This window comes from Monodelphis domestica, chromosome 7 (genome assembly GCF_027887165.1).
Source record: "Monodelphis domestica isolate mMonDom1 chromosome 7, mMonDom1.pri, whole genome shotgun sequence".
NCBI lineage: Eukaryota > Metazoa > Chordata > Mammalia > Didelphimorphia > Didelphidae > Monodelphis > Monodelphis domestica.
Window position 1 is genome coordinate 20,988,683 of NC_077233.1, and position 27,999 is coordinate 21,016,681.

Sequence of the window (27,999 nt, forward strand, 5' to 3'; positions counted from 1 at the left end):
AAAAGTAGAAAACAATAGGAACCAAAGTTTGCCCTTTCCATTGCATAATATGAAGTCCCTGTTCTGGGTGAAATTATATTTTAGATAGAGAGACACAGACCCATGAGAGGTCCTTTTGGGTCATATTTTTGTTGTTTACCACCTACAGGTGTATATACATGTGAGTACATACACACACACACACACACACACACACACACACACGCACACAGATATCTGGTTTTTGCCAGCTGCTTACAATAGGTCGATCAGCATCCCCCATTCCAAAGAGGCAAAGCCAGGCTGATTATCTGGGCTCACAGACAGAGTCCCTAAAACAAACTTTGAGTGACTACTCTGCGATATCCAAATAGGAGACACAATCTCCAGTCCCTGATTTCTGGCAAGGTTAATTAGAGAAACATAAAACAAATGGCCAATTTCTCCTTTAGAGCTAATGAGCTTGTAAAAATGGAAGCTTTCCAAGGACTACACTAGGCTGTAGCTTGGGGACCTGGCAAAATGAGATACCTTCCACACACCAACCAACCTCCCCTATCAATCATTTAAAAGGTTTCTGTTTCTTAATTTATTCTCTTTTATAATGTTTCATTCCATGCAACATTTGGGGGGCAATATTGATTTTCTTTCTTTCATTAATTTAAAACAAATCTTATTTTTGGATAGGGGTGAATATTGTATGTAGGCTATTTTAGGAAACAGATCAGTTCTTTCTTTGTTATAACAGGAACAGGAATAGGCCTTTTTAGAGGCAAGGCTGCTGAAGACCTGCCCCAGTCAATACATTTTTGGGGTAAGATATGATAATTAATTTAGAGAATTTTAGAAATGTAATAATAACAATAATAATAATAATAATAATAAAAGCCTAGCCTTTATAGAGTAGTCTAAGATTTGCAAATATTATTTTGCTTTATCCTCACAATAACCCCAGGAGGTAGATGCTAGTATTATCCTCAAAAACTTAGGTAAAAGATTAAGAGACTTGCCTAGGGTCACATAGCTAGTAAATGTCTGAGGACAGATTTAAACTTGGGTCTTCCTCACTCCAGGTCTAGCATTCTATCCACTGTGCCTTGAATATAATAGATATTTAATAAGTGCCTTGTATATAGTAGGCATTAATGGGTATTTAATAAATGCCTTGTCTATAGTGGACACTAGTAGATACTTAATAAGTGCCTTGTATATAAGTAGTAGGTACTTAATAAGTGCCTTGTCTATAAGTAGTAGGTACTTAATAAGTGCCTTATCTATAGTAGGCATTAGTAGGTACTTAATAAATGCCTTATATTTAAGTAATAGGTACTTAATAAATGTCTGGTATATAATAGGCATTAGTAGATACTTAAGTTCCTTGTATATAAGTTATAGGTATTTAATAAATGCCTGGTATATAGTAGGCACTAGTAGATACTTAATAAGTATCTTGTATATAAGTAGTATGTACTTAATAAATGCCTGGTATATAGTAGGCACTAGTAGATACTTAATAAGTATCATGTATATAAGTAGTATGTACTTAATAAATGCCTGGTATATAGTAGATACTAGTAGGTACTTAATATGTGCCTTGTGTATAGTAGGCATTAGTAGGTACTTAATAAGTATCTTGTATATAAGTAGTAGGTACTTAATAAATGCCTGGTATATAGTAGGTACTTAATATGTGCCTTGTATATACGGGGCACTAGCAGGTACTTAATAAGCGTTGACCATTTGAAGTTACTAAGCACTTATTAAGAGCTTACTGCGGGCCAAGCATGATGCTAAGCACTGGGAAATAAAGGCAACAGCATGGTCCCTGCTCTCAAGCAGCTTCCATTCTAGTGGGGGAGATAATCTGTAAACAACCCTGCACACAAGAAGATGCAAGCAGTGTAAATGTGAGATGATGCTTGAGGGTGAGCTGCTGAATTTTTGCTTTCTCGCCAGTGACTGGCTGCATAAGTGGTTCCGTACATCTGGTCACTCAACCCAGACTAATGGTGTTGCTTTAACCCACATCCTTAAGGGACCTGCTTCAATGAACAGAGTTTAATGATTTGTCATTAGCACAGGAACTGTTTAGATGTAAATGGTTGCTTCTATAATGCTTGAGCAGTTTTTTTTCCCCTTAAGTTGTTTAAACATTACACTATTCACATGAATAGTCAAACCTTGTTTAGACAGAGTGAAAACTTCAAGGAAATTCCTGTTCCAATCATAATAACAACTCATGGATGAAGTGCTTTTTAAAGGTTTCTAAGGTTTTTCCTGCACAACGACTCTATGAGGTGAGAAATACAAGTACTATTATCCACAATTGGCAGATAGGATAACTGAGGCACATGGACTTTGTGGCTTAACCATGACCAGACAGTAAATTTCTGAGGCAGGATTTGAACTCAGTTCTTCAAATTCCAAATTGTGCTCTTTATCCACTCCACTAAATCATACCAATGCTCAGTTAAAGATTCCAGATGTGTAGATTTTTTACATTTATCGTGATTTTTATTTCTATTTATCTTTATTCTAAGTGATTTCCCTACTTCCCCACTGGAACTGTCAGTTTAACCATGGGTAAACCGTGTTTCAGTTAAACAAATATTTATCGAGTGTCTACAATATTCAAAGCACTGATGGAAACAGACAAGTTAGGCTCAGTCCATGCCTTCAAGGAATTTATAACCTAGCAAGGGAGAGACAAGATAAGGCCACAAATAACTATAAGAAACAATAACCTTGGAAGATTATTGTTAATATTATCCCCATTTTACACTTGAAAAAACTGAGGCAATCTGGGTTTAAGGGGCTTTCCCAAAGTTACACAGGGAATAAATGTCTGAGACAAGATTTAAACTCCAGGCTAGAGGAGCAGCAAAGTGGTCCAGGGGAGAGAGCACCAGATCTCAAGTCAGGAAGATTCATCTTCCCAAATTCCAATCTGGTCTCGTACACTTATGAGCTGCATGATCCTGGACTCTATTTGCCTCAATTTTCTCATCTGTAAAATGAGCTGGAGAAGAAAAGAGCAAACTGCTCCAGTGTCTCTGCCAAGAAAATCCCAAATGGAGAGTCAAACATGACCAAAAATGGCTGAACAACAACTTCCTGATTAAAGAATCCATTTGAGAAAAGAAGCTTGGGAATCTCTAAATGCCAAGAAAAAATAAGGATGTGAGTTCATTGTGGACTATCACTACAAAAAGCCTCCTTATTCCCTACTAATACCTTCATTTATGAATGCTTTCAATTCACAGACAGGGAGGCACAATAGGTCACCCTCCATGCCCACCGTTCTGTTTTTAACTGTATATCTGGGGTTTTTGAGCCTGAAACCATTTTGTGGGGTCAGAGATTCAGTTGGGTCTGCAAGAAGTTCTTTAGGCTTTAGAAAGAGAGGGAATCAAAGGGATTCATCCTACTGAATGTTGAATCCCTCAAATGTCTACTCCCATTTGGTTCATTCTAACTGGCTTCTGTATAAATGGAAATTTCCTTTGGACTCCATCTCCCAGAATTCTTTTCTTTTTGCAAGAATCCTTTTCCCTTCCTTCATGATTGTTTTTTAAGCTGTGGGTAACACCTCCGTGGAGTTCTTTTACATGGGTGAGGCTGGAGAGCTCTCTCTGTTTCTCTAGTCTTTTATTTTCCTTTACTTCAAGTTTTATTATTAATAAATCTTATACATATAATACTTGGAGTATTGAACATTAATTTTTAAAATTTACACTTTGAATTAGTCCTGTCTACCACCCTGCCTCTCCTGAGGGTTACAGTCAGGAATAAATATCTATGTAGAAGGAGGGAAGGGTGGAAAGGATGAGGAGGGAGACAAGGTATAAACCACCTTTTCTGCTCATGGTGAAAACCAATGTCACCCTTCTCAGTCTTGTCTGATCTATCACTTGGACAGTTCCAATGTCCTGTCCTCCAACTCATGCACTTCATCCTTTGTGGTCTTCGGTGAGTGGTTTCTTGGGCTTTTGTTCCAGTGTGAGAGGGAAAGGAGTCAGGTGTCAGCCTGTTCTTCATTTGTATTTGGACCTCAGATTGAAGTGGAATTTTCTTTTTTGGTGATAACTGACCAAGATGAATATTTTAATGTCTCTATAAGAAGAAAACACTGGGACATTGTGTTTTTTTTTTTCACAGATGAGAGACTGGGTACATAGATCAATAGTTACAGATATTTTCTCAGCCACCTTTTTCCTGGATCAAATTTTGCAATTTTTTCCATGACTTTATGTATCTTCCCTTCCTTCAGATTTCTTATAAAATAATCCTTTCATACCTTCAGAATTGCTCTATATTTAATCCACTCTAGCTATGTTTTCATCTTGGTTCTTTAGGATCTTTTCATCTTTCTGTAGATAAGACTATAGCTGCTCTGGAGTATTTATGTAAAGATAAAGAAGGAGAAGAGTCTACAGAAGAAAGACTCCAAATGCTTAGAGAGGTAGAAGGAGAACTGGGGAAACTCAGTGTCATTGAATTCAATGGAAGAGAGAGTATCAAGAAGAAAAGTGTGGTCAAAATGAGCTAATGATGGATAGACTCTATAGCTGATGGCTGAGAGAATGCCACTGAGCTTGGTGATTGACTGACCTCAGAGACAGCAATTTGGTGGTAGAATGGTGGGGATGAAAGATAAATTTTAAAAGGTTGAGTGAGGTGGATGATAAGGAAGTTGAGGTAGTGAGTGTTGATTTCTCTTTCTGAAAGCCTGGCAGAGAAAGCGAAGAGAGACTTAGAATGGGAACTCATCAAGGTATCAAGGTCAAGGATTTATATTGGGTGTTAGCACAGGAAAAATGTGTATTATAGGTCAAAAGAAAGGAACCAAGAGAGAGGGAGAGACTGGAGAGGTCAGAGAATATAATGGACTATCTTTAGGACAATGCCTGACAGAGCATATACATTTTTGTGGACTGATTGACTATAGGAGATAAGAAATTAAACAATTAAATTAAATATGTATTCATTATGATCCTACTATGTGCCAGGTACAGTGCTAAATAGGGAAAATATAAATAAAACAACACAATAATTCCTACTCTCAGAGATGTTAGCTTATATCCTTTTTTTGGTAAAGATATTTATTTTCCCAATGACATGTAATAACAATTTTCTACATAAATTTTCTGAAGTGACATCATTTAAATTATCTCTCTCCCTCCTGTCCCCTACCTTTCCTAGAGATGGTAAGCAATTTCAACTGGGTCATTCATGTATCATCATGCAAACTATTTTTCTATATAGTTCATTTTTATAAGAGAAACTCACATCAAACCAAAACCCCCAAATAAAAACACAAACTAAAGTGCAAAGGAGTGTGCTTTGATCTGCATTCTGACTCCAACAGTTCTTTCTCTGGAGGTAGATGGCATTCTTTGTCCTAAGTCCTTCAGGGTTGTTGTGGATCACTGTATTGCTGAGAGTAGTGAGCTGATATTCTAATGGAGGAAAAAGGGAAGAATAAAAGCCCAAGAAAATTGGTTAGCCTTGGAAGAAAGAAGAGGGAGGAAGAAACAAAGAAATGATGATTGAAGATATAATGAGTTTTTGAAGCAGAGAAGAGAGCTACTGATGGAACAAAAGAAGAGTCAGATGGGAGTAGAAATGGTTTAGAATGTCTAGGGGAAATTCACGGGCAGTTGATGAGAGATGAGTCAAGGCATCTCCAAGTAGCAGAAAGAGCCCAGCTGGAGTTAAACAAATCAGAATAATTATATGACTTTTACTACCAATCCTCAGCATCTGAGGCGTTCAATTTTGAACCACTGTGACATCCGGATTGTGTTGATAGCCTTCCAAAACTGCACCTGAGTGGTCCAGGGAATGATTTCTCTTCATTCTGAATTCTTTGTTGTCTTGAAAAATCTGTTCTTGGGTGCTTTCTCAGAAGCCGATCATGGAGATCTCTGCTTGTGTGACCTCTGTGAGTCTTCTAAGATGGAATGGGATTTGGGTGAAGGCAGAATCAATGAGACACTTCCCTGGAGAACATTGGCTTTGAATAGAATTTAATTGTGATCCACCACCCGAGTGCCATCCAACCACTTACTTCTAGGTACTTCACAAGGGTTCCTTCAAATTTTATCTTGTGTAACAAGGGCAATGTTATCTCTGTTGCCACCCACCAGCCCATTGCATCGGTCCTGCATGCCCATAAACCTCAGTGCCTTAACTCGAAGAGATAACTATGTGGGAAGACGAGCCACCAGGATCCGAGGTAACCACTCTACAGCCCGTTGAACATGCCCATGTCGTAAAAACTGTGAAATACCAAACCTTGACATGCTGCTATATCGACTACAAAACTAATGGGACTTAAGTGCTGAAAGAGAGTATTTGGGATTATTGGTTGGTTGAATCCTGGCCATTACACTAGAAATAATGACATGGACCTGGGTTTGCTCTACAGGACACGGTAGGCTCAAAGATAATGGCATCATTGCAAATGTGCACCTATTTTGGGCAATGATACCTTAGAATGGGGGAAGATGTGACAAATAAAGCTAAACAAAAAGAAGGAACTTAACTATTTCTCCTCACTGTAATGGCACTTTGGAAGGCCTAAGTGGCTACATTAGTGAAATTACAATGTACACCTCTGAGCAGGGACATTAGATGACAGACAAAGGCTTGATCCTTGTCTTTCATGAATCCCATAAAGGATAATACTGACAAAAAATGCATTATTGTTCAGCAGGACCACTGGGTGAAAACATTCTGTCCTCATCCACTGAAAAGTTTGGAAGTCACCAACGAACCTTTTGACAAGCTGGAAAGTGGTGACACATTTTAGAATTTGAACCTCTTCATAATAGTGTATTTAAAACCTAGCAGAGACTAATGTATCGAAAGAACCTGGACTACTTTATTTCCAGAGAAAAATGACCAGGCTTCCCAGAAGGCTCTTGGCACAGAGGGATAAAGCCTATGTACACATCCATCTGACGATGGCCTTGGCCACTGGCCAGGGGCCAATAACAAGGGCTGACATTTCTAGAATGCTGAAGGTTCACCGAGCACCTTGCATGAATTACCTCCTTCACTTGTCCCTTCCACCCAGTGAGGTCACTCCTACCTACGTGGTGTTCCCAGTTTTACAGATGAGAAAAGTAGGGCTCAAAGTATGGAGAAGTGGTTTTCCTGTGCTAGAGGTGGTAAGTGCCTGAAGTGGGATTCTAATAAAGGTTTCTTGCATTGAAATTCAAGGTTCTTTCAGCTTCCATTGAAAACATGATTCATTTATTAGCATCATTTAAAAATTTAATCATTTAAATTAATTAATTAATGATTAAATCAATCATTTAAAAGTACCCCAAACAAAAAAAAGACAATATGAAAAATAATACCTTGTTTTCTCCAGTTTTGAAGGTTCTTCCAACAATGAAGAACCCAAAGAACTCAGGGCTCCTTGTCCTGGGTGACTCTGGCCCTCATCGGTCAGGTGGCTGATCGTCATTTTTTAAGCTCTTACTATGTTCCAAATATAGTACTAAATGCAGGACACTTGGCTGACCTCACCCCAAAGAGTACCCCACAGGAAGTCCATCCTGCATCTCCTTTCTCCTGGCAGTCTGAGAATATTCTGGTCCTCTTTCACCCTGATCCTGTGACCAGCCCACCTTCTCTTCCCAGCAGACCTTTCTTGGATGACCTTTTCCTCTTCTTTTAATATGAAAAAATAGGTAACATCCAGTATTATGGAACTGGACAGGGGGGAACAGGCATTCTGATACATTGTTTGTGAGACTGCAGACTAGGGCAAAGGTTTTGGAAAAGAGATGGGCAATAAATGGTCATAAAACTGATGTAGGTGCCCTATGTTTTCACTGAATTTCTTGTGAAGACTTTATCTTTTAAAAGTTACAAAAAGGAAAAACAAAAGAGCTACCTATACAGAAAAATTAAGAGGCTGCTTTGTTGGCAATAGCAAAAAATAAGAGCCAATATTTTGGGAAGTAAAACAAGGGATGAATGATAAATATATATATAATATATATACATATATATTCCTACCCCCACCATAAACTCTTGCCTTCCATCTTAAAAACAATACTCTGTAAATATCTATACCAGGGAGTCAGCCTTTTTGGTTGGTTAAAGGCCACCTTGGCACTCTGGTGAGGCCTATGGACCCCATTTTAACAAATTTTATTTTTTTTAAACCTTTACCTTCTGTCTCAAAAATAAAACTAAGTATTGGTTCCAAGGCAGAAGAATGGTAAGGGCCAGGCAATGGTGGTTAAGTGACTTGCCCAGGGTCACACAGTTAGGAAGTGTCTAAACCCACATTTGAACTCGAAATTTCCCGTCTCTAGCTCTCAATCCCCTGAGCCACCTAGCTGCCCCCTGACCAACATATCGATTATTTAATTATCAATTTCTTATTATTAAATTATATTAAATTATTAACTAATAATTAATTCAATGTGATATTAGAATATTCTAAAAAATATGAAATCATGTGGCAAAGTGAGTAGAAAAATAACTTCTACAAAAGGGTCTCACTAGGGGTAGGGGGGGTCAGTCTCACTTCTGACACACATGCTAGCTATATGACCTTGGACAAGTCATATAACCTTTGAGTAGCCCAGATTACTTCCAAGTCCTGTAAACTACATAAGGTTTGAGAATGTGTATGGGTAGATGCTATTCCCCACAAAATCATAAAATCATAGATGTGAACTGAAGAAAAAAAAAGGATCGATATGAATCACAAAGGAAAAGTAGAAAAACCTATATGAAATGATGCAATAAAATCAGTAGAATTAAATATGTATACATTGGCTATAATTGTGTAGGTCTGGTTTTATCTTTTTAGGATGTTTATTCTATAATTAAATATAAAGAAAAATATTTAATTTTTATAATTTATTATATAATTAAATATAATTAAAACCATCTATTTTAATATTAATTATGTTATTATATATTATATATTATATATTATATAATTACATAAATAATTATATATTAAAATATGACACTTAATTTATAATTTATTATACAATGAAATATTATGATAAAATTATCTAATTTATTACCTAATAAAATATAAAATTATATGATTTATTATATAATGAAATATTATAATAAAATTATACTATTTGTATAATTTATTATATAATGAAGTCTTATAATGAAAAAAATAAGTGACCAAAATATCCTGAAGCTTGAGAATGGAATGAGTACCCAGTAGGGACCTGATGAGGGAACCTAGAGCCCCAGGATACCCCCCTGCCCCAGGTTAGTGGAAAGTGAAGCATTTTGCAGCAAAAACCAGCAGAGGCAAAGAGGCAAAATGCCTTTTTCTCCCTAAAGCTTGGATGCAGAGGAAAGATTTGTTTATATGCCACAGCCACACTGTATGTCATACATTGACAAACTCCAAAGGCATGCAGGTGCAGGAGCCCACAGGGTAGCAGCCCAGGGGATGGACCCATCCGCATGGATGTCAGCCATGTATCAGATGCTTCTACTGCCAGGGCAGTCTCTCCCTTTCCCTCCCCATGGAAAATTCCTTCTGGATGGGACCCATCCATACAATGGGATTCTGCACACACTTTGCATGGGCTTCTCTTAATATTAATTTTGGTTCTGCCTTTCTGCCCTTTGCTGATCGTTGATATTCTCGTGGGCAGCTTCTCAGGAATGAGCAGGGCCCCAGCTATACACCTGAAAAACTGTGAAAGCGAAAGACTCCATGACGGATGATGCTGGCGACCACGCAGTGATGACGACTAGCATCAAACTTATCTAATGCTTACTATGTGCCAGGCACAGAAACTAGGTCAAACATTTGAAAAGGTTTTCCTGTATCGATAAGAAAAATAAAAAAATACATGAATTATCTAAACCCTGACTAATAGAACATGGTGGATGTGCTAACCATCATTCGGGGACAGGTGAAATGGAACAGACCTTAAAGGGTTATCTAAATACTAGCTATTCTTTTTCTCTCCCCATTTTTTCACTTTGTGCATGATTTCATTGATCTAGTTGTTGGGTGCTCTGATACAAATCCCTCTACAGGTTCATATTTGCATGCATAATCTTAATAATAATAATAATAATAATAACTAATACTTATAGAGTAATTACTTTGTGCCAAGCACTGTCCTGAGCACTTTTCAAATAGAATCTCATCTGATCCTGACAAGAACCCTATAAGGTAGATCCTATCATGATCCCCATTTGACAACTGAGGAAACTGAGACAAAGAGACATTGAGTGACTTGGCAAAGTCCAAAACATCCATATATATCATAGCCACTTGAATTCAGGCTCTTCTGACTCTTGGTCACCATATCATGCCACTTCTCCCTAATGCCTTGAAAATATTATCCTCAGCCAAAGAAGGAACTGTTGGAGTCTGAGTGAAGATCAGAGCATGCCATCTTCCATTTTATTTCCTTGATGAGATTTTTATAGTATATGTGAAATGAGTCTTCTATCAGGTATGGAAAAAAGTACTGGTATAACTACTCTATTGGACTCTTTTACCACCTCAAGGAGAAGAGAAAGGGAAGATGGAAGAGAAAATCCAAATACTAAAATGTCAGTAAACAAGTGGCAAAACTTATTTCCAGATGAAACTAAAAATATAAATAAATAAATAAAATCTTCAAAAAACTATACAAACCTAATAAAATGTTGATTTTTTTCCTCCCATTCCCTTGATTCTCCTTCCCTACTCTCATTCCTCTATTACTACAGTAAATAGGCCAGATATAACATTTTATTGTTCTTCCCCCAAATCCTCATATGTGTTATCTATAGGAAAGTTACCATATTGTGGGAAAAAAAAATCTCAATTCACTTAGTGATTGTCAACTTTCTCAAAAGCCTTCTAAAGCTTCCTCAGAGGGGAGAGAAGCTTTAAGGTAGGAAGACAGAGACAGGACAGAAGTTTTAGATACCATAAGGGGGATGATGGAGTCAAATTAGAGATATGAGGTGGCAGGAATGAGTCTTTATTAATTTTCCATAAGCCACAGCCAAGCTTTGATCAAAGGACCACTCCAAAGGCTTTTACCAGTCCAGAGATCCACATTTAATACCACACAGGTCGGAGAGATGAAAGAGAGAGATAGAGAAGGTTTAAAGATGGAGCTTGGCCAGAGGCCAAGCTCCTGCCAGGACAGCCATCAGCTAGCCTGAAAGAGAGAGAGAGAGAGAGGCAGAGCTTGCTGGGCTAAATATAGTCTTTGATATGCAAATATACACAGTACATAGGGATGATTCTCATTGGTTAATGACAAGGTATAGGTGTGGTTTCTCTTAACCAGGTGAGCACAAAGAAACCTGTGTTCCCACCTAACCTGGGGGAAGCTGGGGTCAAGGGTCAGAGGCTTTCCCAGCCATGTGCAATACTGAGCATGCTCAAGACTGAGCATGCTCTCTTCTAAGGCAATCTGTACATACCAACTGTTTCCCTTGCCCATAGCTAGGGGTGGACTGCTACACCTTCTCCTTGATTCTATGTAGTATGCCAGATTGGTCCAAATATAGGATGTTTTATCCTCCAAATTAACTTCAAGAGAACCTAATGGAATCTATAGCCCCCTTCCCATTGGCATTAATCCTTTTTGCTTCTAGCTTTCCATAGTGAAAAGTGAGTCTAGAACCATGAAACTTGGAATCCTTCAATCGATCCACAAGGTTTACTAGGTACCCACTACACATGAGACACTGTTAGAAGCTGTGTAAAATCAAGATAGAATTAGGAAAAAGTCTCTTGGCCTCAAAAAACTTATATTCTATGGGAGAAGAGAAACAGATCTAAATAAAATACATAAATACAAATACATGGTATATATATTTATATTTTAATTATATGCTACCATGTTTATTTGGGCTTCCTTTAAAAGTAATAACTTAATTCTCCTGGAAAGCCTCCAAAGGTCCCAAAGGATACTCATTTCCCATCGTGATTGATCCTAGACCTAGGAAGTTGGAGGGACCAGACAAAAATGTGACAACCCCCTTTTAAGGTTACACTTCCAGTTCTATGTCTAAAATTCAGAAAAACCTGGGCAGTGAAGGCTGACTTCTTCAGGACCTAGAGCATTGCTTTAAATAACTGAGCAAGGAAGAAAATAAACTATATGATGACAGTGAGATGTAGCTCCAACGTTTCCTGGGTCTAAGAGGATGAGGTCTGCCAGGTGGGTGGCCAGCTTGCAAAGATGAGCCCCTGTAGACTCAAGCACCAAAGACAAAGGGGCTTATGGAAAGCAGGAAACTCTCTGATTCTAGAAAAGGCAGAAGTGTGACTCATTGCAGCTGCTACAGCAGCCCACAGATGTTTCCCCCAGAGGATCTGTCACTGAGCCATTCTCCCTCCCTCATTCTCCCCTCCAAGCTGAACTTCTCTGCCTTGGTGGCCTCCCAGGTTACAAGAGAGAAGAAAAATGCAGCGAGGGGTGGTGGTGGTGTGAACCTGGATAGTGAGGGGAAATGCACTCAGAAGGTAGAGGGAAAGAAGAGAAAAAAGTCAGGAAGGAATGTTCTAGATACCTAAAAGGATGAGAAGCTCCAAGGAGGAAACTAATGGAAAAACAAGAGAAAGACAGATATTTTGGCAAACTTGAATGCTAAGCTACCATTTACATAAAGTTAGAAATGCTTTGGCCCTGTGGGAAATAGGAAATTCTGCAGAGGAAACAACATCCCATGCCTGTGATCTTCAAAGTTAGGGATAAAGAGGAAAGATTCTTCAATGAGTGAATGGATGATTGAATGATGAATGAAAAAGCATTTATTTGTGCCACGAATGTGTTAAAAAAAAGAAAATCTTTGATCTTAAAGAAACTTGAAATTTTAATGGGGAAGATGGCACAGAGAGAAGGGCCAGCCAGGAAGGCATTTTAGCCTGAGGAGCCACAGAAATGGTGAGTGGATGTCCAGAACACACTCTCTCCAGAAGTAATGATATCATTGATTTGAATGATGGCCAAAAGCAAGAGGTAAAGTATGTGTGTATGAGTGCATGTGCCTGTGTGCCATGGCATGTTTGTGTGTCTGCAGGTAAGAGAGATATGGGCAGTGACACGTAGATGGCGAGATGCCCTGGCTTACTCACTGGCTGGCCAGACAAGCAGATGGGGATGGAGAGGAAAGTGGAGCTATCTATATGCATTATGGTGGCAGGGAAGAGATTCTGTATTTTCAAGATTTCCAAAAAACTGAGCATCAGCCATCTACCGGGGATGCTTCTTTCTGGTCTGTTTGGTTTTTTCTTCTACTGGATCTCATAATGTTTTCTGGTCTACTTCAGAGAATTTGTATGGTCTACCATCTCTTGCATGTGTAGAATGGCATTTTTCGATGCCATTTTGCCTGGGGAGGGGAAACACATACTCACACTTATGCAGTGTAAACCTCAAAATTTCTTAGACTTATAAATGTTGGAAATTTCACCATTGGGAAATTTCATACTTGAAAAATTTCCTATTGATAGTGGGTCTTGACTATTGGAATGTGAATCCCATTGGCATGGGAGGTTCCTTCTCCTTCCCTTCTAAAGATTACTTTAGGACAGAAACCTTTTGCTGAACAATGGAAAGGACTTTGACCTATGCTTAAGCATAGAACAGGAATTTCTTTGAGTCATGATTGATTTTAGAATTGATACAATGGAGATACTTGGAATCAATCTCCACCCTACTCAGTCCTAACAGGATTGAGTAAGGGCTGCAGCCTAGATCAAAATTTAATTATTCCAATCTCTACCCTACTCAGGTTAACAGGATTTAGAAAGGGCTGTAGCAAAGGAGCAAAGATTTAATTATTTGAAAATATGAGCTTCAACAGACATGTGCAAAGCCTCTGGGCGGTCCTGGGTTAAGCTAGAGCCTCCATTGGCACAGGGAAATTGATGGACAGTGATTGGTAGATGTGAGAACTGAGGGGAGGCAACTTGGATGGTTTCCTTAAAGATCAGGGGGGTCTGAAGACTTGGGGGGTGGTTGAGGAGTTGGCCGGAGTGGTTGCGGTGTGCTCTGAGAAGCTTGCGCTGAAGGAAGCTGAAGGTGGGGGCCCCGGAGACTGTTTCTCCATTTTGGTCACGTGAGTAATAGGGACTGATCTCTTTTCTTTGCCCCAGCTATCTAAGGGCTTGGGCCTTTTGGCCCAGCCTAAACAGAAGGGGTATTTAAGCCCTATTCCCTTCTCTCCCTTTTCTCTCTCTATCTCTAATTCCTTTCTTCCTCCTATTGTAATTAAACTCCATAAAAGATTTACTGCAGACTTGAGTTTTCATTAAGGAATTACATAGCTGAATTCCTTGGCGACCTTAAATTGATATATATCAGTCTTTTAAAGTGATTCCCTTGTAACAGCAGACTGAGTCTAGAAGGGAATTCTGATCTTTTCTTCTATCATAGAGTTGAGTAAGTGGACCAATAACCAGCCACAGCAAAGGAACAATAACATGCCATCCACCTTGAACCCCTTCTATACTACTATAGACTACAAGTGCTCAGATTGGGGAATATCCAAATGAAAGATTCAAATCAAGGAATGCTGACATCACAAGGTTTTGAGACAACATCTCCTACCATCCTGACATTATCCAAGATGGGAATGAGACTCAGAGAAATAAAATGAGTTGTCCAAGATGACATAGCTAGAAAGAAGCTGAGCCAGCACACAAAACAAATCTGTCTAGCTCTCTTTTGGCTTCATCCTGGGCCAAGGTTCTCATGTATTTATTCATTCATTCATTTATTTATTCATTCATTCATTCATTTATTTATTTAGCTATCCATTCATTTATCTGTTTAATTATTCATTCATTCATTTATTTATTTGTTCATTTATTCATTTATTTGTGTTCATTCATTCATTCATTCATTTGGTTGTTTATTTTTTTAAAAGTCATTAGAATATTTAAAAACATTTTAAACTGCTCATGAATGAAATGGGTACAAATATTAGTGTCAGGGTAGAGCAGTAATCAGTATGGGTATTTCAAAGAATTTGTGTGGTATAGAGAGTATTAAACTTGGACTCAGGGAAAACTCAAGTTCAGAATCTGCCTCTGACACTTGAGACATTAGGTGAGCTCCTTGATATCTCTGTGCCTTGGTTTCTTCACCTGTAAAATAGGGATAATAATAGCATTGTCTAACAAGCTCATAATCAATAAGATGGCATAAAATTCAATGGTTGCAAAACTTAAAGCCCTATGTAAATGGTGGCTATTTTCTTTTCATTTGCTTTTTAACAGATTCATTTTAATTTTTTAAAAGTGAATATCTGCTTCCCTGTACTTTTCAATCCAGTCCTTTGATATGTACTGATATTAATCAACATAGGATCTAAATATGGCAAAAAAAGTTTTAGTTCAACTCCTCTCATTTTACATATAAGGAAACTGAGGCCCAAAGATCAAGGGACTTGCCCAAGGTGATACAGGTCATAACTAGCAGAGGCAAGATGCAAAGTCATATCCTTTGATTCCAAATTGAGTGTTTTCACTTAAGAGGAAATGAGAATGAATGAATGAATGAATGTGGATTCATCAAGGGCCAACAATGCATTATATGGGGGGAGGAAGGAGAATCTTAGGATTGCTTTTCCTAAAGTATATATTCTGTTAGGAAAGGGGGATTGGAAGTAGAGAAGAACTTTTCATACCATAATGGAATCCTTAGAAAAGTAGATGATGCTTTTGGCTAGTTGGTGTCCTGGTCTACCTTCTTGCCCCTTCCATACGCCTTGCCCTCCTACCTTTTGACTCAAGAAAAGGACAAAAAAGCAGAAGGAATTTTGACTGCTACAAAAGAAAGCTAGACCACCTCCTACCCACAGCCCTTTGGCCAGACCCTAAAACCCTTCAGAAGGAAAAACATTGTTTTTAGTGGTTCCATTTCTCTGGGGCCTGTACACACATGTGCTGCTATATTCTAAATTAATGTCACTATTTGTTGTCTTCAGCTGGCAGGAGAGCTATGGATGAATAAAATTAACTCGGTTAGAACAATAGCAAGTGGATTATAGGAGACTACCCAGGCCTTTGTTACTTCTTCCCTAAATGGGAAACTGGTATTTAAATTTCAAGATATGGGGTGGAAACTGAATTTAAAACTGAGGACTCTTTAGGGAACAACAGGTGATTTTCATGGCTAAATATAAACACCTTTTTCTTTAAAAAGTAAACCTCCTTTAAAAAAATTGTACTTGGAGAATCTTAGGAAATTTAAAAGAACAAAATGAAGGGAGCTTTTGTACTGTGTCTATAAGGTACAAAGTTCTATAAAAAGCAAACAAATGGAGCCAATAAAGACCTAATCAAGGTCCTTAGATAATCTAGTTTCTAGTCTCTTTTTTTTCTTTTACTGTTTTATTGTAAAATATCCCCTGACAGGGAAGGATCTCAATGCAAGGCATTTTAATTTTTGCTATAATCTGAATTTTAAATTGTTTTTACTAAATTAGGGCCCCACCCAGGTAATCACTGGCATTCTCAGAATTGAACAACTGATTTTCTGTTGTTAGGAAGAGATTTTTAACTAGAAAGAGAATGAGCCTTAAAAATCCAAATATGTCTTCTGTGCCAAGGATATCCAAGACTACAAAACTCTATGGAAATCCAATGTGTTTAAATTTAACCATGTCTCTGGATTTCGAGTCTTAAGATCGGAGTTCATGTCCTTAGTCTGCAACATAGGACCTATGTAACCTTGGACAAAGCAAATATGACTTTTTCACTTTACAGATGAGATAGTTGAGGTTCAGAGAATAGAAATGACTTGCCATTTGTCCCCAAACTAACAAAGATAAGATTAGAACTCAGAAATTTCCTGTCCCAAAGCCTGCCTCTTTCTGATAATCGTCCTTATATTATTCAGATTCCTGGTGGTACATAGGAGTACATTCATATTTTTTTAAGTAGTTATCAAGTTGTTACATGCAAGGCACTGTGCTGGGTTCTGGGGTTACAAAGACAGAAATGAAGCGGTCCTTGTCTTCAGAGAGCTTCTAGTCTTTTGGGAAGAAAAGATATCGACATGAAAGCAATTTCAGGAAAATGGGGTACCAAAGAAAAGCTCTATGGAGGGAGGGCATTGGGATTGAGTCTGACCCTCGCATAGCACCAAGCCCATAGAAGACACATGATAAAAATTTGTTGGTTGATTGATTGACTGAATCTTGAAGGAACTCTAAGAATCCAAAAGGTAGCAATGAGAAGGAAAGCATTCCAGGGGTGGGAATGAGAACAGCTCAATGCATCACTCAAGAACCACTTATTCATTCATTATCTGCTACACATTGGGTTAAAATACTGGAAATATCCATCCAACCAGTTTGGCTGGGATATAAAAATATGAAATTAATGTGAGAAGACAAACTAGAGCCAGACTGTATGGAGATGAAAGCACCAAGCAGACCCATTTGCATTTTATCCCCTGAGAAGAAGGAGATGGTGAAGATTCTTGAGCAGAAGCACATCACGGGGGAATTTGAGCTTTAAGACTCTCCATCGGACATCTGCGCAGGGAGAAACTGGAGGTGAGGAGACTCGGATATGATCCTCTAGTTGTGTAATGTTAACTCTTGGGATCCATGAAGATTCCATGCACAGGACCAAAGCAGGATCTCCGAACCACTTTTTTTCTTATTTCATGGACCTCTTTGGCAGGCAGAAGTTGAACCCTTCTCAGAATTTTACTTCTAGGTATAATATAAAATGCATAAAATGACCCAGGAAACCCATCCCATTGAAATAAAGATGCAATTTCTTCCCATTCCAGTTCATACATTCCTAAAGACCTCAGAATAAGAACTCTTGTACTAGAATAACTGAGCAAATACCTTGTTTCCTGAAGATCCATGGAGATGACCTGGAGCAATGGAATGGAAAGGGAACAAATATTTGTTGTTATTTATTTTCAAACCCTGAATTTCTGTCTTAGCAATAACCCTTTAAGACAGAAGGGCAAGGTCTAAGCAGAGTTAAGTGACTTGCCCAGGGTTACACAGATGGGAAGAGTCTGAGACTAGTTATGAACCCTCATCCCTCCTCCATCTCCAGACCTGGTGCTCTATCCACTGTACCAACTATCTCCCTCCAGAAAACAAGTACTTATTAAGTACCTACTACTATGGCTCTGTTCTGGTGCCAAGTCCTTTACAAAGAATACCTTGTTTCCCTTCCAGAGAGGCAGGCAATTTTTAGGGATAATTGTGGTAGGAAAAGTTATACCTGGTCCAAGCTCTAGAAAACCTGACTGCGGTTCTTTATGGATCAGAACTCAAAATCCACCAGGAAAGGAGAAAAAAAAAAGAATCGAACTCTCCATGAGTTCAGTAGGAGCCCAGCACATCCCAGTGTAGCCATGGGTCTCGTCTTCTACTCAGAGCTCTCGGATGGGTAGGTAGAGTGGGAAGCCTATTTGGCCAGAGTCCACAGATCTGGGTCTACCCAGAATGAATACACATTCGTGGGACCTTTATGAACATCTGAAAAAGTTCCTGACTCATATATTTTATAGTTAAACATAAAGAAGATGGATGCATTAATAAAAGTCCTGTATATTGTGTCACTAAAAAAGCCCATAATTCAGTAACACGCGAGGTGGCTGGGGTTGAAGTGGCAACGCCAGATCCCCAATGAAGGCTAAATGCATGGCTGAGATGGGCTCTGGCCTTGGCAGAGAGTGTCAACTGCACCTGTCAAGCCCGTGCCATGGGACAGTCCTGCCTCAGCGGGTTCTAATAGCACCTCTCTCTAGTTAAGGGCATGTCAGCATATTCTTTTCTTCCTCTCGACTTGTCAACATTCACAGAATGGAAGATTTAAGTCGAGGCATATTTACTTTCCCCTTCTCAAAAGAGTCATTTGATTCCTTTTCTCATCTCTATTAATGCCAGGGTTCAGAAATAGAACGTTAAAATAGCATGGAAGATTTGATGGCTTTTTTGGGTTGTTGTTTTGTTTGATTTTTTAAAAAAGGATATCGTTGAATCACTGTAATTTCTGTTAGTTTATTTGAGGTCTCTTTTCTCCTTGACTATTTGTATCTTCAGGGGGTTGAGGCAATCAGCTAAAAAGTGGAGTATTTAGACTTTGGTAGTTCCTGTTGGGGTTTTTTGTTTGTTTGTTTTTTGCTTTTGTCTGGTCTGGGTGTACATGGGAAAAAGGAGGATTTCCAGTATGGAAATTCCTACCATTCATCTCCCTCTACCAGGGCAAATAGGTAGCTTATTTACAATTCATAGTCTTTGGAGAGTTACTTAGGACAATTAAGGATGAAGTGACTTGTCTGTAATCACACAGCCAGTATGTGGCATGGATAGGACTTGAACCCCAGACTTCCTGACTCCAAAACTAGTCTTCCATCCCAAAAGCTGTATCTTTTGATACTTTGAAAACACTAAATAACCAACTTAATTCATTTTTTCACTCTGTCCTTTTTTACTTTCTATCACATTCCTGTCCTGTCTCAAAATCTCAACTCCATAATCCTGCTATTCCTATCATCTTCCTCCTCTCTGAGTCAGTCTCTCCCTCTCCCTCCTTCTCTCTCTCTCTCTCTCTCTCTCTCTCTCTCTCTCTCTCTCTCTCTCTCTCTCTCTCTCTCTCTCTCTCTCCCTCTCCCTCTCCCTCCTCTCTCTCTCTCTCTCTCTCTCTCTCTCTCTCTCTCTCTCTCTCTCTCTCTCTCTCTCTCTCTCTCTCTCTCTCTCTCTCTCTCTGCCTCTGTCTCCGTCCATCTGTCTGTCTCTCTTTAAAATTTTTTAAAAAGTCCACATTCATGTTAGAGTCTTCAGTAACTTTCTGTGTCTCTTCTTGTATCTCTCCCTCTCTCGTCTGTCTCTTTCTCATAGCCCCTAAATTGAGCAACATGTGAGTCAGCCAATCATTCCACCAACCTCTTGCTAAAAGAACCCAAGTTGCTGGCTGAGACAGGAAGTCAAGCTTGCCCCCAAATCCCTTTGCCACAGCCCAAATCCTTCAACCCAGAGATGCAACAACAGATCATATGCCTCAGGCAAGAATGTACTAGAAAATGGTTAACATCTGAGTCTCTGGGGTGGGATGGGGTGATGAAATTCAGGCAGGAGATACTTTTAAGTTCAATGTGAATAATTAACATTTTTACATCATTTTCTTAAGTCTAGGCAATCAATAAATCCAACCCCGATTCAGTGTTTATTTAATCTTCATACTAAAAAACTCACTAAACTGGCTTGGGCACACCACTGGCCCAAAGGAAGCCAGAGGCAGTCCAAGAGAAAACACCACATTTGATATATATCACAATGACCAGAGCAGCCCTTCCCATGGTTACAAAGCATTGGAGACCAAGTGAATACACAATGATTAAGATTAAGATTAATAACCAATGAATGATAGAAATGATAGCATATAGAATATGGAAATTATGTTCTAAAAATAATGAATATGAGAAATTCAGGGGAATAAAGTAAAGTATATATGAGCTGATGCCAAGCAAAATAAACAGAAATATATGTCAATGTAAATTGACTCACCAAAAAGATTTCAAACTAAGTAATAAATTAAAAATCAGAATTCCTAAAGAAGAGGAAATGAGATAAAGCTTTTTACTCACAGCCAAGAGCCCAGGGATTATTAGGTAAAAATATTGTATATGCTGTCTGATATGGTGAGTCTAGCTGGCATTTTTAAATGCCTACTATGTGCCAGCACTATGCTAATCTCTGTGGATGCCAATATTTTATGGAATTCTTCTTCAACCATTCCCTAATTCATTTATACCCATTCGGTTTCCTGTTGTTAGCTCGTACAAAAAACAATCCTTCTGTAAATATTTTAGTAATTATTGGAGAGGTCTAGGTTGTTTTCATAACCCCCATTTTGTAATATGCTTTAAAATCTGGTATTGCTCAGTCACTTTCCTTCACATATTTTTATTGATTGTCTTGATGTTTTTGTTCTTCAAGATGAATGTTATTTTTTTTTCTAGTTCAATAAAATCATTTTTGATGGTTTGAAAAAATAAAAGTAAGACAAAACACAGACTCTGCCCTTAAGGAGCTCAGTCTAACAAAGACAACACAAACAAGTAGCTATAAATAATATAGACTGTAAAAATTAAAATTAATGTCAATAATAAAAATGTTATATTTTTGAGATTTATTAATGATCATTAGAAATCAAGGAATAAAGAGGATACAAAAATAAAAGACCACGGGCCCATGGCTGATTAGCTCATCATTAGTTCATGCTGGCTGCAAGCCCATGAAAGAGGCCCAAGAGGACCGCCCACTCGCTAATATTCTCTGTCTATAGGAAGTACATAACAACAGGAAGTCAGTGGGCTCCCAGGAAATGTAGTTCTTTTTTAGGGTAACAGATTTTCAATTATACCAGACACATACATATGCCCATGATAACTTGGGGGTAACTCAGAGGGAAGACACTAAGATGCAGAACAGGGAAGGATTTCTTGTACCCTTTAGCTAGGACTTTAGATGAGACATAGTTGAAGGAATACAGGAAAGCCTGGAGAAAGATAAGATGCTTTTGGTCTATTGAATGAGAACTACAAATGGTAGTAGGTAAAGAACTACATTTGCCTAATCTACAGCAAAGGGTCAGTTTTAAGATAAAATCTTATCTATTTCCTCAAGATTGATTTCAGTCTTTTTTCTTTTCAATTCCATCTCTGCCTCTGGGCCAGATTCTCCCACGCCAGAAATGGAGTCATGATAAAACATGAAAAGGACAAGGGTTTTAAAGAGATAAAGAGAAAGGCCCCAAATATTTGCAGACTCTTCTCTTTTTCATTTTAAAATGAAAAGGAAGGAGGGGGGGGGAGGGAAATGACAAGATATAAATAGAATTATTGATATTATTAATCAGGATACAGCCTTAGAGATTTTTGTCTTCTTAGGTACATTTCAGAAGCCTACTGAGGCATTCAATTTTCCCTACTTATTCATTAAAGAGGGCTATTAGTATTTTGCTGGGCTTTGATGTGCAAAAATAATATAAATACACAATTTAAATTAATAGCATATGACACAGAAATAGGAAAAGGAAAAGAATTAAGAGCATCATTTGTGATCCTCTTTGCAGAATTTACTTTGCAGAAAGGTTCAGTTTCAGTGAATGACTATTGTAGCCCATTAAGGGACAAATAATTGGAAAAAAGGCTGGGATGAGATGGAGGAAGAGAGAAGGAAAGGAATATTTTTTTACCCATATGTTAATGAGCAAGTCAGTATGTGTATACAGTGATCATTTTCAGATTCTATAACAAAATTACAAGACTATGCAATTTGTAATATCCCTCCCAATGTCTATATGTACAATCAAGATATCACAACAAAAACAGTATTTAATATAATTTGTTTTACTGGAAAGATGGTATAACAGTGAATGAAGGAGGGGGCTTCTCTTGGGGGGTAGTAAAACCTAGGTTCAAATTTTATCTTGGTAACATGTTAATTATATTACGCCAGGTACTTAAATCAAATCATAAGGTAACTGCCCAGAAGTTTTGGCCTTTATTGGGAGTAGTTTCTCTGTAGAAGATCCCCTGAAATTACAACAAAACAAAAATAAACATAAAAATGAAACCCTAGTTAAAATGTAGTCTTTTCACCAAAAGAAAGGCTCACTGTTTTTCATTCCTGACTTTATAATCCCACCACCTAATGTTGTACCTTGTATATGATGGGAACTTAACACATGCTTGTTGAATTCATCGGAATTAAATATTAATAGGAAATGGTGGATTATATATGCAATGCTTCCTTTTTGAAAAAAAAAAGAACTTTGATATTTTTCTCATTTGGGGGCAGCCATGTGTTTATTATATGTGTTTATTACATGTTCTTTTCCATTTCTGAGTCACTGGACCTAAGAAGTCCAACTCCCTTTTGTTACGCATCAGAAATGGAGGTTGGTTTAGTATTAGAAAGCTTTTCATGGCATCCTGCCTCTTTGCAAGTCGAACCATTGCTTCCAGTTCTTTCCTTTGGGCCAACATTAGGCAGCCCATCAGGTACCAAATCTCTTCATTCTTCTTTTGTGTGTCACAGATCTCTTTCTTCCATCTAACTCATATAACTAATAGTTTCATTCCTCCATACCTTTCACTTGGATTTGCAGGAATTGCAAAATTTCCTCTGGATATTACAGGAATCTCCTAATTGATTTCCTTGGCTCAGGTTTGAACCCTCTCCAATTCATCCTGCACAAAGTTACCAAAATGATTTCCCTGAAGCATAAACTCGCTCACATCCATCCCCCTTTCAATTAAAAAAGCTCAAGTGACTTTCTGTTGCTTATGGGATCAAATAGAAATACCTCTGGAATTCAAAGGTCCTTATAACTTGACTCCAACCTACTTTGCCAGACTTATTACACACTACTCCTGTTTGCTGACATCATGGTCCAGCCAAGCTGTCTTTATTACTCTTCCTCATAGGTGGCTTTCTGTCCTGTCCCACTGGTTCTTCACTGGCTGGTCTCATGCTTGGAATTCCCTTTCTTCTCCTAGAACTATTTGAATTCCCACCTTTATCCAAGGCTCAGCTCACAGAGAACTGATGAAATGATTCCTAATATTCCCTAATCTGAGTTCCTTACTACCCAAATTACTTTAAATTTATTTTCTCTTTTTCTCTAATTGTATATATTATTTTCCTCAAGAAGGCATGAGATTATTTCATTTATTTTTCCTATCTCTGGCATGTGACACAGTGACTGGTACAAAGGAGCTTAATATAATAAATGTTTATGGAATGATTGAGTTACTCATAGGACAGTATTCAAATACTTGCAGAGAGCTATTTTTGTCTTTTTTATAAAGTTTTCTATTATAATTCCTTCACAGTATGATCTCATTGCCATTCAACATCCTGGCTTATCTTTCTTAATATGGGAACCCATCAACTATGGGTAATTATTATGGCATTAACCCACTCTTCCCCTACTTCTCCCCTTTTTGATGTAAATTTCTTTCTTGCATCATCGTAACATAATCAAATAACTCTGATAGTCTCTTTCTATGTAGAATTCTTGTAACTGCTCTAATGATAAAGTTCTTAGAAGCTACATGTATCATCAAGAAAATTTAACCTTGTTGAATCCCTTATGATTTCTCTATCATGTTTATTTTTAGTCTTCTTTTGAGTTGTGTACTTAAAATTTTCTGTTCATATCCGGTCTTTAGATTAGGAATGCTTGAAAGTCCTCTATTTCATTAAATATCTATATTTTTCCCTTGAAGGATTTTACTCAGTTTTGCTAGGCTGATTATTCTTTGTTGGAATCCTAGCTCTTTTGCCTTCCTAGAATATCATATTTCATAACCTCCACTCCTTTAAGGTAGTAGCTGCTAAATTTTGTATAATCATAAATGTGGCTCTATGGCATTTTGAATAGTTTCTTTCTGGTTGCTTGAAGTACTTTCTCTTTGACTTGGGAGCTCCAGAATCTGGCTATAATATTCCCAGTAGTTTTCATTTTGGGATCTCTTTCATATGCTGATCAATGGACTCCTTCAATTTCTATTTTACCCCCTGGTTCTATTGAACAGTTTCTTTGATAATTTCTTAAAATACAATGTCCAGACTCTTTCTTGATCATGGTTTTCAAGTAGTTTAATGATTTAAAAAATGATTTCTTCTTGAACCTATTTCCTAGAGTTTTTTTTTTCCTAATGAGACAGTTCACATTTTCTTCTATTTTTTATTCTTGACTACTTTAATGTTTCTTCATATCTAATGGAATCAATACTTTCTAGTTGCTCAATTTTAATTTTTAGGAAATAGTTTTCTTCAGTAATCTTTAACACCCCTTTTTTCCCATTTGGCCAATTCTGCTTTTTTTGAAGTTATTTTCATCCGTGACCTATTGGACCTCTTTTTCCAGTTGGCCAATTCTATTTTTTAAATTTTATTTTCTTTAGTATTTTATATGCTTATTTTACAAACTACTATTTTTCTATCATTTTCTTCTTTTACTCTCATTTCTTTAACTATATCTTTCTTTATCAGTCTTATTTGATTTAAAAAATGTAGCTCTTCCAAGAATTCTTTTTTTTTTTCTTCCAAGAATTCCTGTTAGGCTTGTATTTAATTCAGCTTTCCCCCCTTTGAGGCTTTACTTATTCCTGTTTTGACTTCACTCTCTTCTTCTGAGTTTGTAGTAGATTTTTAGGTTCAGGCTTTGTTGTTGTTTGCTCATTTTTGTATCCTATTTCTTGATTTTGAACTTTATATTAAAGTTGGGCTCAATTTTCAGTGTGTCTGAGGTTGGGGAACTGTTTCAAACTTCAGAATTTTTTGTCCTTTTTTAGAATTAGCTCTGGGGATTTTGGATTTTTCAATGCTTCCATGACAGTATGACTTAGGGAGAGGTATGGTCAATTCTGGCCTGGGATGCATTCTTGCCCTTAAATGAGGAAGGACCCTGATGCCTTGGGATTGCACTTGATAATAGTTCTTTAAGATCCTTGATCCCATGTGACCAGATGTGATACTGCTTTTTCAGGCTCTTGCTTCCTCTTGTATCTTAAATGTTCCTCTTTGCCCTTAAACTGTGCCCCAGAAATGGTATTGGCAAATGGAGTTGCCAAAGAGTGTCTTGTCCCATTCTGTCTTAGCACAGGCGTCCTCTGTAGTATCTTTCTGACCAGCTGCCGAGTCCCCTTCCTATCTTTGACTTGAGAGCCCTTGGAGTTGCTGCTGCTTCTGTCGCTATCACCTAGTCTAAGCATCCATCCATCTTTCATCCATGTGGGCCAGCTCTGGGTTAAAGATCTCTTTCCACTCTCCTACGTTGTCTTTGGCTGGAAGGATGTCTCACCTTGACCTTTTGTAGTCTCCGCTAATCTGGGGTGTTATTCTAATGTTATGAGGAGGGGAATACTGGGAGAGCTTGGCTTGGGTGATTCCTTTACTCCGCCATCTTGGTTCTGCCCCAGATGTCTGAACTCAAATGACTGAAAAAAGAGAAAACATGCAGGTCCTAGAAACAAATGAAAAGTCTATGTCCTAATGAAAGTTGCTCAGCACTACCATCTCTGGTCTGTAAGCTAGAATGATATTATTAAAGTAATACAGATAACCATGGAAGAAAACCTTGCATAAAGTACTTAGCATTCGCTGTAAGACCTGTAACATCTAATTAATCCTTCTCCGCTTTATTAGCTTGGGCAACAGGGAAAGAGGGTGCTGCAATAGATTAGTGAAAGCAAAGAAGAGGAATTAGAAATAAAGGGGAAAATACATCCAGAAAGAGCACAAAGCCAACCCGACACGCCTACTGTCAATAACAAAATGGGAATAATAATAACTCCCCCCCCCCCATTTCTCTACTGTGCCTTTGGTTCACACAAACAACATTCCAAAGGAGCTTTTAAAAATTCTTTTCTCAAAGTGTACTTTTTTTTATTAAAGCCATGTGATCCTTTTTTGCATTTCACTAGTTTGTAACAGTGTTAGAGTTCAGGTATAATTTATGAAAAATGAAAGGGATCATAATTAGAGCCTGCTATAGAAAAAATTAAAACGTGCCCAGAAATACAATGATACAAGGTCAAAGCAACCTCTTTTGTCTTGTGAGGGTCTCCATGGAATAGAATAGTAAATTGTTTGACAGTCAGTCTTTCTGTTTGCCTGTTTACACATGGCGACAATGGTTCTCAGGGAAAACAAAACCCAACCCTTACTGGAACCAGACCTTCAATTCGAAGCCCTCTAATGCCATACTTGAGTCAACACAGCCTAAGCCTGTCATTAGGTTGGCTTTATAAAATAAAATAGAAAGAAGTACGGGCGGGAAAATGGCAGATATTGCAAAATTAAAGCCAGCGACGATGTCGAAGTTCAGACAAAAGGTTGTCCTCCAAGAACAAAAGTCTGCCTATAACTTTATAATGAGACTTTGTGACAGGGGCTCACAGATTATTCACTGTCGCTGCCATCAGTGGCCCCATGAGATTGCCTGTGCATCGGAGCTCCATCCAGTAATGATCGCTAAATTTGATCATATTTCCACATTAATTGGTCTTGGGTCTGTGGGGAGTGAGCTATCGGTTCCCAGAGTGGCATCCAATGAGCTACGGATAGCCAACTCTGGCTGCAACATTTACCCTGAGCCCATAACAAACAGACGCGATCAAACACCACACGGCAAAGGAGTTTCAATATACAGATTTATCGTCCTATTTCAATACAAATCACCACATATCAAGAGTAATGTACTGTGGGCTTCCCAGAGACAGCTGAAAACCCTGATTTAAGAAGAGGATTGTTTTTTTTCTCATCTGATTCATTCATTTGCATCCCTCTCCTTTAAATAGGACATAATTCACCCTTTCTTAGCATGACCAGTAATAATTACTCAGTTCTATTGATCAAATCCTATTTTCTAATCACAATTACTTTGGGTGCTTTGGGAGGTGTATATTATGGCTGTAGATATAAAGGTTATTAGGATGTAACAATGAAAATGGAGGGTGGAGGGAGAAATGGTAAATTACTCCATGGAATTTCCCCCTCTTTGCTCCTTATAAATGCATCCATACCATGCCTTTGTGCAGCTTACCCTCATTTTACATGATTAAAATAATAATGTGAACTGGCTTATCTATATAAAGCTTTATGCCTACTTAATTGTCAGACTTCTGAGATAATGGTGAATACTAACTCAGAAGTACCAGAGGTCACTAGCTCTAAACAAACAAACAAAGGTGCCCCTAAAGAAGGGCATTTCAATTCAAATTAAACCTTTTTTAAGAGTCCAATACATGTAGGGAACTAAGCAGCTGGGAATACAATGATATGTTATTTATAGACATTTAAAGCAATTGGACCTGTGATTTCATTGATATAGAAAGACAAAGAAAAAGAAATCCTTTCCATTGATACAAGTCAGCACCTTCTTTTGTAAGAGTTGCCTGGAGTGTTGAGAAATTAAGGGAAAAGTATATGTCAGAGGCAGGACTGGAACTCAGATCCTTCTGGTTTCCAGGCCAGACTTCTCTTTATCCATTA

The 27,999-nt window shown here is 38.0% G+C and overlaps 1 protein-coding gene and 1 long non-coding RNA gene across 4 annotated transcripts in view; both read right to left on the minus strand.

The window, feature by feature from the left end:
- FHIT (fragile histidine triad diadenosine triphosphatase) overlaps positions 1 to 27,999 on the minus strand; it is a 1,742,917-nt gene that overhangs the window by 544,823 nt on the left and 1,170,095 nt on the right. The window lies entirely within an intron of this gene.
- The window catches only part of LOC130455507 (uncharacterized), a 54,028-nt gene continuing 36,983 nt past the window's right edge, over positions 10,955 to 27,999 (minus strand). The window contains exon 3 of the long non-coding RNA XR_008913520.1: positions 10,955 to 17,846. This is a non-coding gene — a long non-coding RNA (uncharacterized LOC130455507). The remainder of the gene's footprint in view (positions 17,847 to 27,999) is intronic.